Below are 10,805 nucleotides of genomic sequence, written 5' to 3' on the forward strand. Positions count from 1 at the left end.
TCCCATCAGCTCGGTCCTTTGTTTCCCCATTTTCTCCACTTCGGCCGCCAATACCTTGTTTGACTCACGGGACTCCTCCAAGGACTTCTCTCGTTCAGACACAACACCCTTCAGACCAGCCAAGGCAAGCATTGCTGCATCCAGTTCCGCAGCAAACTGAATCTTTTCAGCCTTCAGAGTGTCGTATGTTGCCCCCATCTCGCAAGTCTTCTGCAAGTCAGCGCCAAGAGACGATCAGACACATTCAACAAAGAAAACAATAAAAGCTTGAAGTTCTTCAGACCCCTGCCGACGCAAGCAGTCGACAGCGGTCTCGGGGACTACACCCAGTGGGTTCACTAAGAGTGACCCCACTGCCATGAAGCTTAAGCGGGTCCGCCCTATTGAGCTAAATAAACAAGCCTATGAGGCTACTACTACCCGACCTGAGTAAAATTACTCTCGGGGACCACTTCCAGTAGGCGCACTCAGAGTGCCCCCACTAGCGACATGCGAACATATTAGTTTTGATCTGATCAAGTTAAAGAAAATGTATATAAAGACAACTACCGGTGCAAGCACTCGATAGAAGTCTCGGGGACTACACCCACTGGGTTCACTAAGAGTGAACCCACTGCAAAATAATCATACTGCATCCGAGTATATTGCTCAAACACCCAGTGGGTTACAAGAGGAAAGTAAATACTTACTAGCCCACTTACTCGGATATCTTCACGGAGTTCCAAACTTCGCTTGTACACACACGCGATGGAGTCGTACACTCTCTTGGCATCGCCTGCCATCAACTTCGCCTGCACCATGGCTCCCTTGGCGGCTCCCACCTGGTCTTCCGGGAGGCGTTGGACGTTGTACTGGGCGGTTGATGGACCTGGCACCACAAGAGGCTCTTTGGGCATCCCAAGCCCCGCTCCGGTCGGTTCAGCAGCAATGAGCGCCGTCTCAGTCGATGGCATCGTCTCGGCTGGCGGCGCGTCCATGGCGGGAGTGGTAGCAGATGGAATGGCCTCAAGAACAGGCACCGCAGTTTGCTCAGACCTCTTCTGGTCGTCCTCCTCCACGTGAATCACCTCTGAAGGAAGCCCGACTGAACGACGTGAGACCATAGAAAAAAGGGCAAGATCAAAGACAGAATTCGCAAAACAATAATTTGGGCTCTCGGAGTCGTCACCACATACCTTGCTGGGACGTGACAACATTGTCCGTATCCAGGGGATCGTCCCCCTGGCGTGGCGGAGAGGTAGCGGAGGTGGCAACTCTGTCGAGTAAAATTCACTCGACCAATAAGCATGAGTTCAATCAAATACTGGAAGAAGATAGAAGAACAATGCACTTACGCTGAGGTAATGGGAACGGTGACCCTCATCTGCGGCAAAGCCTTCCGAGGCTTAGATCCACTCGGTTTGTCCACCTTAGAGGGCTGGCCCGCGGACTCAGCAGCAGAGTCCCTGGTCCTCTTTGTGCTCCGAGCACTCGGGACCACGGGAGCGGCTGGCAAGGCGCTCGGAACCATAGGAGCAGCTGGCGGGGCACTCGAGACCGCTGGAGGAGCCGACGGAGCCACGGGTTTGTGATGGCGTTTAGTTCGAGGCTCTGGCGGTGGGGGCGGGGAGTTCTATTCCTCATCTTCCTCCTCTTCTTCTTCGGACTCCTCCTCCGTCTCCCCACTATCGGAGACGTACTCGACGCTCTCCACACTGCCCTCCTGGCTACCTTCCTCTTCCTCGATCGGATTCCCGTTCGAGACAGGAGAAAACCAGTTGGTCCACGCCTGCACGAGATACAATCGACAACATCAGACGTCAGACAGTGATTCAAGAAAGCGATAAATCTAAGACAATAGTGTGCACTCGACAAATTATACTCACCTCATTCGGAGGAGGGTTGTCCGCGCGGAAGGGCTTCACACGCCGGGCTCCTCTGGGGTTATCACAGGCGCCTGTGATGTTGAGGACCCATGACGCCACCAGCTCCCCGGTCACGCACAAGGGATTAGTCCGAGTGGAGTCCTCAGGCCCCGTGTAGTGCCACATGGCGTGGTGTCGAGCCTGCAGAGGCTGGATACGCCGACCGAGAAAAACCTCCAGCAAATCTATGCCAGTGACTCCCTTTCGGACGACCTCTACAAGCGCATTGACCAGAGGCTGGATCTGGATCTTCTCCACCTTCGTGAGCACGAGCTGCCTAGGCGGAGCCGGTCGGTCTAAGCTAAAGGGTGGTAGTCCAGTGGCGGCATTCGGGCCAGGAACGTCCTGGCAGTAAAACCAAGTCGACTGCCAGTTCCTAACGGATTCCGACAACTGAAGAGCGGGATAGCTACTTTTACTTTTCTTTTGGAAGCCTAAGCCCCCACAGAGCTGGAGGAGGTGAGTTTTGTCATCCGACTGGCTAAGCCTTTTGATGGTTTGAGATCTAGCAGAGAAGATGTGCTTGAAAAGCCCCCAATGGGGAGGACAGCCGATAAAACACTCGCACAGCACGACGAAGGTAGAGAGATGCGCTATTGCGTTGGGAGGAAAATGGTGGAGCTGCGTCCCGAAGTGGTTCATTATACCTCTGAAGAAGGGATGGGGAGGCAGAGAGAAGCCTCGGTGCACGTGACTGAACAGCAAGACGCGCTCCCCCTCCTGGGGTGCCGGCTCGGTCTCGCCCTTCGCCGGCAACCTCCACGTCTTGTGCTCGATCATGCCGTGCTCCACCAGCTCCAGCATGTCCTCCTCCGTCATCGTGGAGGGGAGGAAATCCCCCTGGATCCAACCCGCCGGCAATGCTCGCTGCCGCCGCTGAGCAGGAGCCGCCGCCTTCCCCTTCTTCTTCCGCGCCTCGAGCTTGCTCGTCTGCCCCTTTGTCATGGTGGAGGCTGCAGACCCGCGGAGGAGAAGGAGAAGGAAGGAGCTTGAGATGCGCACGAGGTGGCGAGAGAAGCGGGGCAAGAGCGAGCTATCAGGCGAGTGCAACGGAAAACCCTCGCTGTAGAGGCTTAAATAAGGTTCCGACTGGGTCACTAGCAGGTGGCCCCGAAACCTTATCCCCCGACCGGTTGCTGCGATATTAGTGGAAGAGATAAAGGCGCGGAAATCGAGGCGGCAGATACTACTCGATTACGATGTCGTCATCCCCGCCGAGCGCGCGGCAACCGAAATTTGAGGATCCCGGAAAATCCGCCGCTGTCAGTTGACTGGTCACGTCAAAAGATACCACGGAAGCACTCGGTCCCTGACGGTTCGTTTCACAAATACATCCACTCGGATCACTGGTCAAAGAGGATAAAATGGATCGAGGCAAACAACGCCAAAGTCGCATCCGTACCAGTCGGATCCGTACTCCAATCATCGCTTTGTCGTTCCAACCCCAATCCATTCGGGGACTAATAATGGGGTTATAGTCCTAGGGTAGGGTCATAGGCCTGCCCTATGAGTCCTACCCAAGGACTACCCTTCATAGGGGATAAGGCCCTTAGTCAGTTCTGACTGAATTAAGGACTTCCCATCATCCAGTCGGTGACGATTCCTCCATCATCCAGTCGGAGATGAGCATTCGGAGCGTATCGAACTTACCGACTGGATTCCACTCTGTGCATCGTAACCCCCCTGGAGGGCAACGGTCATACGTTTCCATGTACCTTTATTAGCATTTAAGACATATGTTACCTGTAACGTAGGCATTTATTCGCCACTACTCCACCCGTGTGCACCGAACCGTTGTGAAGGGCGGCGCACTCTATATAAGCCGCCCTTCCCCACTGGTGCAGGGGTTAGCAATTCACTGTAATCCATATTCCACTCGACAACAAGCTCCAAGAGCACTGCGACGTAGGGCTTTTACCTCCACCGTAGAGGAGCCTGAACTCATACAACCTCGCCGTAGCTAAGGCTCTGTCCATCCTTTCGTACCCTACACATCTACTGTCAAACTTATACCCACGACAAAGGGCATGTGACGTCGTTGGTGCTCCATCGGCGTGCGACGGGCCCGGAGGATGCAGGTCCACCGCCGTCGGTGCTCTGTTGGCGTGTGACGGGCCCGGAGGATGCAAATCCATCGCCGCCGGGGCCGCCTTGGTCCTGCAACGACCGGCGCAACACGGTGCAGAGGGCCACCTCCTCCACATCGATGTTTGACGCGACGGAGCTGCTTTCGTCGCCAGCCACTGAATCGAAGCGTGGGGAGGGGAAATGGAGTGGACGGAGAGCGAAGTCTTGGATGTCTATGGTTTTCCCGATTCGGGTATTTAGTTTGGTCCGTGGTGGGCCGGGCTGATGCGTCGATGGGGTCGGTGGTGGGCCAGGCAGTGAGGCGGGCGTGTCCGGGCACGCTCGGGCTCCTCCATATCTGCCCCATATTTGGGCTGGATATGAGGAGTGTCAGTTATTCCGGACGTTTGAGGACCGTTTAAGGAGACCGTCTGGATTGTTTTTCCGTAATGTAACGGTGACCTGACAGTCTACCCAGACGTATGAGACGGATATAAAGGGTCCGCTTGTAGATACTTTTATAACCCCAACAAGCCTATCATGTAATTATTGTAATTCGAAAGCGGACTCTCCACGCAATTTAGGACAGTAAAACTGGACCAAATCCCAGCCTTCTCACGACTTGGGCATTCCTGATCGTCCATTCACGTGATTTAAACGATTTCAGCCGTCAGATAGATTCGTGGACCGACTGTCCTAAAGGGCTGCTACTCTGGAGGAAAAATTGAAGCCCTCTGGTTACCCGGGCCTATTTTCGGCCCAAGTAGTTAACTCAATCGTGTCCACCAGCGCTAGGGGAAGAGGCCGACTGATCCATCACCGCGAGAGAGGAGAGGTGAGTCGACGCGGATGGTTGACCTCAGCGACTTTTCATTCTCTCTCTCGTCAATCGCGAACCTGGACATGCCGTCGCCCGATCCCTATTCCTCTTCAACATGGGGATCACGATCCCCTCCCCAAGGTCTCATCCGACCGTTCCTCTCCACATCGCGGCTACGTTTCCATGGTTAGCGCGCTACAGAGCAGATCGTGTGGAGGTCCGCCACCGACCCGAGACAGCAGATTGTGTCGAGGTCCACCGCATCAGGCCCGGCCACTCGAACCCGTACTGCACCCCGAAGTCCACGATGTGCAGGCGGCGCTTCCCCGCCACGACGTTCAGGATGGTCTTGTTGGCGAACCCGAAGTTCACCTTCTTGAAGCAGCAGGCCGCCATGAACAGCTTGTAGGCCTTGAGGAACTCCACCACCAAGGTCCGCTTGGCCACCAGCGATCTGGCTCCCCGTGCCCGCGAGCCGCGCCTCCAGCCCCTCAGCGAAGCAGCGCCAGCCTCTGCGTGGCGTCTCCCGTCGGCCCGGAGTGCTGCTTGATCTGCTTGAGCAGCTCCGTCGCGCCCCGGCGGTCACCCGCGGCCACGGCCTGCGCGCAGTGGATGAGCATGGTGCGCAGGTCGACTGCCTCGCTGGCGCCCCGCTTCCCGCGCGCCGCCTTCCCGTTCTTCTTCTTGGCCTCGCTGTCCATGGCGATGCGCAGCTCCTGTATCCCCTGCATGCACATCTCGTACTCCTCCAACATTATTTCGTCGAACATCTCGCGCGCGCCAGTTTCCTCGTTGTCCGGCATCATCAGCTTGCTGCTCCTGGCGGTCTCCGCCTCTGGGTCGTCCTCGTCGTACCTGTACCTGCGGCCCCGACCATTGCCGGGCGTCAGAGTCCCATTCGCCCCCTCCTCCTTCATGACGGTGAAGCCGCGCTCCTTGCCGGGGAAGGCCTCGAGGAGGGTGTTGTCGGTCGGCAAGAACTTGTTGCCCTCCTCCATGCCCTTGAGGAAGGCATTGTTGAGCATTTCCATGTTGCCGCCGTTACTGAAGAAGGCGGAGGGCAGCCCACCCTGGCCACCGTCGCCAGCGGAAAACATCGTCGGCTTCGGCTTGGCCTCCTTCTCCTCCGCCGGGCCATTCAAGATCGCCGAATTCTGGGTGCCCGGGCTGCCGCCGTTCGCGCTGGCCCCATCGGCCGCACCCTTGAATTGCGCCGGACTCTGCTGGAACCCCGCAGCTGGGACTTTGCTGGAATTCCTGGCATCCTCGTCGGCGGGGGAATCGGGGACGAAGCCGCCGACCACTATGTCGTCGAGGTAAGGCGGGGAGCGGAGGAGCTGGGAGAGCTCGAGCGGGTCGTAGGGCCAGGAGGAGTAGTTGGTGTCTTCGGAGGAGGACGTCGTTGCGGCGTTGATGCTGCTGATGGTGTTGCCGTCGGAAGAGGTGGTGCCGTTAGGCGAGCCGGAGGAGGCGGTGGTGATGTCGGAGATGATCTGCTCGTAAGGGCGCTGGGCGTCGACGATGGCGGGCTGGTCGGGGTACCGGTAGAAGAACTTGTCGTCGATGTCCTCCTCCATGAGCATGCGCGAGATGAAGTCGAGGTCGACGTCGGCGGCAGGGGACGGCATGGGCGGCAGGTCGAGGAAGAGTCCTGGCTCTGATATGTCCTCCGCCGGCGTCATCTCGGTATGCCGCCAAGGTCCTCCCGGTGATCCTCTGCCACCTCCTCAAGCCCGACCATCCCCCTGCGGAAGGTGTCCATGTTCACCCAGCAGCTGCCGTCCTCCTTTTCCTAGCTTCGGTCTGCAGTCCTCGCATGCGCCGTCGCAAGATCAAACCTCGCTCTACCACCCGGCTGGAAGGTAAGTGATGATATTTGGCTTTGTGCCGATTCGGCTGGGCATTCCTCTGTTTTGGATGGACTCGTGTATCTCTTTCGAGGTGTTCGAATGGCTGGTGGACATCTTGTTCATCTTAGCTTACCTGTTTATTCTTCATATGTTTTGTAGCAGAATATAATCATAATAAAAGAAAATTTTCAAGAACCTGAAGTTGTCAAACGCGAGTACCTGAATTTTGATCCAAATGAAAATTGTATCGAGTTCTTGTGATTTATTACCCAAATATTCCTTATATGGACGTCCTGGACTGATTGCTTAACTGGTTCCTTGCAGAGTCGTTCGGGAAGAACGAGCTCCTGAACGATCCTTTTTCTGCATCTTGTGCTCACTGAAATCCATGGTAGTGGTAGGATTGATTGGCACAGCTCGCAACTCATCCATGTTGGAGGTTCGTGCTATTTTTGAGTTTCTGCTAGAGTTCAGTCAGTTGGCGTCTTGGTGTCGTCGAGCTTGAGTCCTAGGCTGTAGATGCAGGAACAAGACTGTAAGGTGCAACGAGAAGTAGCACTAGGCTGGTGAACTTGAGGAGGATTTGTTGCTTCCCGCCGCCGAGAGAGACCTATGTCGAAGGAGGCCTTTATCCTCCATTTGTCCATGACATTTCTTATTTTTTTGAACTAAATTTTAATGTCCAACCCCATTCTGCACAGTTGACTTCTCCCTTGCTGTTGATTCTCCTTCCTACCTTTCTTTGTTGAACTAACTAATTCTAAGCTCTTGCCACATTTTTCGTTCCTTCCAAAATTGGTGCAGGGCTGTCAGTGTAGGGATTGGCGACCGGTTCTACTCGATTGGCTCAAGGAATCCTAGAGTTGTCGATCTCCATGACTACCTTTCAGGTTAGTATTGGTAGTCAAATGAATTTCCGTGCAAGATCTTTGTATTTTCTTCTAATGGATGATGTGGAATTGGAGCGGAAGTAGAGCATTTTGATCTCCTATTTTCATATCATATAGATGTTTATGAGTCGGATTGTGTATGGAAGTATATGAAGCTGAATGGAAGTATCGTGTATGTTCTCTAATTTTTTTTCTAATGCATTACATCGCATATGGATCTAATTTTTCGAGACTCTAGCAGCACTGCTTGGTATCCTTTCGATTTACATTTATGCCATCATGCCATTATTTTTCTATGCTCTGAAAATCAAGTGCACTGATCTGCAGTTTTAATTTACATTAATGACATTGTGCCATGACACTAGCATATGCTTTGCAGCCTGTGGCCAATAGTCCAAACCAGAGTTAAAAAAATATGTTACTTGGATCTATTATACTACAATTCAAGAAAATGTTATCCAAGCGATCTGGTATTTAGGGTTTAGTAGAATGTCCTCATAATTTTGTAGTCGGTGATATTATTTACTATGGATTCTTTTATATAGGCTATATTTGCTAGCATTTATCAGCAATCCACTTTGTGGATAAGTTATCATTTCTTGGTTCAATTTTTGTTGATTGTTCAAGACAAAGGGTTTATTTTGGATGAGTTTGGCAAAATAAATAAATAAACATATGCATATATTGTGATTCTCTCATATGCTTGCCTCATGTGCAGCCTAATGATGTCATCAATTAACTTCATGATGTTTCTGGTGGCCTAATGCTTTTTTTTTCACTACAAGTAAATTTCAAAACATCGATGTAAGTGGTCCCTGCCATGTTTACTTTTTGATAAAAAATAGAATGTTCAGCTGGAAATAGAATGTTTGCGATGATGAAACTTGCGTTATAATTGTCCTTCTGCGTGGGATTGTTGCATGGCATCACAATGATCAAGCAAGAGGTCGTACGTATGGTAAAACAAATGCACTGTCATCACTTCTACCAGCGGATAGGCTTAAGTCTTTTCTTTTGGAAAGTCGTTTATTTCCAATCGTTCTGTTTCTTAGTTCCAAATAATGTTTACTTACTCGAAATATACTCCCTCCATTCTACTCCTTCCGTTCCTAAATATAAGTCTTTTAAGCGATTTCACTAAGGGACTACATACAAAGCAAAATGAGTGAATCTACACTCTAAAATATGTCTATATAAATCCGTATGTAGTCCTTTAGTGGAATCTCTAAAAAGACTTATATTATGAAACGGAGGGAGTAGAATATAAGGTGTATTGGTTCCATGCAAGTTAACCATTTGAATGTTTGGCCAAGATTATAGAATAAAATAACAACATCTTCAATACCTAATAGATAAAATGTGAAACTACTTTTCATGATGGATCAAATGATATCAATTTTGTATTGTGGATACTGATATATTTTTCTAAAAACTCGGTTAAACATGCACTCGTTTGAACTTTGAAAAAATAAATACACCTTATTTAAAGGAATGGAGGGAGTAATATAATTCAGTACTTATAAGTCATGATGTAACTTTAATGCTAGCTTCTAATTAGTAATTGCAACCATCATCCCACTTCAATGAAATCATGCTTATATTTTTCTACAAAACCAGGAGATAATACAGATGAAATAAGTTTGTACATAATTTTCATTAACATGATACTTTCATGTCAAACAAGCAGAACTTTGTTTGAGACCTATTCTCGCATTCCTTCGAACTATTTATACTATAAAGAAGGTAAAAGTCCAAAGTAAAATCCTAACATTCAGCATTCACACCAAACTTAAGAGGAGCCATATGATGTTTCTTAGAATTAATTATACTGTAAATGCACAGTATAAAAAGCATATTCATTTTCAGATTTTCTTCTTCTTAAGAGGAGTCGTATATCTTCTAACTGATGTGATATCTTTCCACTTTACCGCACTCAAATGAGCTAGGGTAATAGCAGACTTGAAGGTTGCAAACAGTAAACTACTAAAGGGGAATCTGTATGACTTCATGCAATACTGTGTATTCCTTGGATGAGCTGAATATAGAGTGATCATATGTTGCCTGTTGTCCAAAAAACACACATAAACACTATTTAGGGAATTTCTTATGCTAGTGCTTCTCTCTCTTTTGTGTTGTTTTCTTTTGTTGGGATTGCTCCATAGTTAATTATAAATTCGTTATAATCCAGTTGAGAAGTGCCCAATTTGATCGAGAGGGGGCTAAACTTGCTTTCACAAGGACATACCATGACTTTCTCGTGTGGATCTGATGTTTGCACGGACCTTTTGACCAGCATTAGTGATTCTCCAAGTTTAACATATACATGCTCACTCTTGGGGTTGTTATTGTGTTAGGTTACATATAGATGAGGACTGGATGTACACTATATTTGATGAATATTTTCTAATAATTTTTAAATTTATGCCATTGGATATCTGCATCACACTAGCTCATGCCCATCAATTATTGTAGCTCCTACACCGGAAGCAGATGTGCAAGGTGACCGGATAACCGATTAACTAATTTATTGGCCAATTAATTAGAAAATTTGCCTATTTATCTCTACTCGGCACCCAAACGATATGGTACCAGTTATCCGTATTGTGAACATTGGTCACGATGCGCCAATAGCGGTTGAAGATCCACTCGATTTCAAGCAAGTTGTTGGGGCTGCACCATAGCGCTACATCCTCAGGTCCTTTAGCGGCGTTGTGTGTTTATGCATGTTCTCCCATAGAAATGATTTTGCACTTTAGGTGCAAAAAAGGAAGCTAGACTGCTATACAAGTTTGAAATTTGTTGCAAGCAACTCTTCTAAACATTCTAGCAGGGCATATGCCGTAGCTTGGTCTAGATCTATTGATTGGTAAAGTGGTTTCTGAAACACACTGAGGTTTAATTTATGAGCTAAATTATAAAATTATGGCTAAATGCCACAAATATCTACAAATTAGCATCATTCTATTGCCAAAATTGACGGACGCAGCAATGCGCGTCATCAAAGATCTAGTGTTCTCTTAAAGCTCATTCTATCCAAACCAGTCACCATGATGTTTTAACCGTCTTCTTCTTCGAGAAGGTGGTATTGTACAGTCCAGGGAACTGGGGCTTCCCTTTTTTCTTCGAAAAAGAGGTTGAAACCCTGTCAATTGGACATGATACATGACAACATATATATTTATAGGTTTATTTTGATGACGCTGGACTGATCCCTGCGCTGCCGGATGGGGTGGAAATAAGTGGTGAACAATGCGTGTGAATTAGGAGAAGCAAG

At 49.6% G+C, this 10,805-nt stretch overlaps 1 pseudogene; it reads right to left on the reverse strand.

Annotated features, from left to right (window-relative positions):
• Window positions 1–4,600: 4,600 nt before the first annotated feature.
• Window positions 4,601–6,824, reverse strand: LOC123398541 (annotated as a pseudogene).
• Window positions 6,825–10,805: the final 3,981 nt, after the last annotated feature.

Source organism: Hordeum vulgare, chromosome 5H (assembly GCF_904849725.1).
Source record: "Hordeum vulgare subsp. vulgare chromosome 5H, MorexV3_pseudomolecules_assembly, whole genome shotgun sequence".
In the NCBI taxonomy this organism is placed as follows: domain Eukaryota; kingdom Viridiplantae; phylum Streptophyta; class Magnoliopsida; order Poales; family Poaceae; genus Hordeum; species Hordeum vulgare.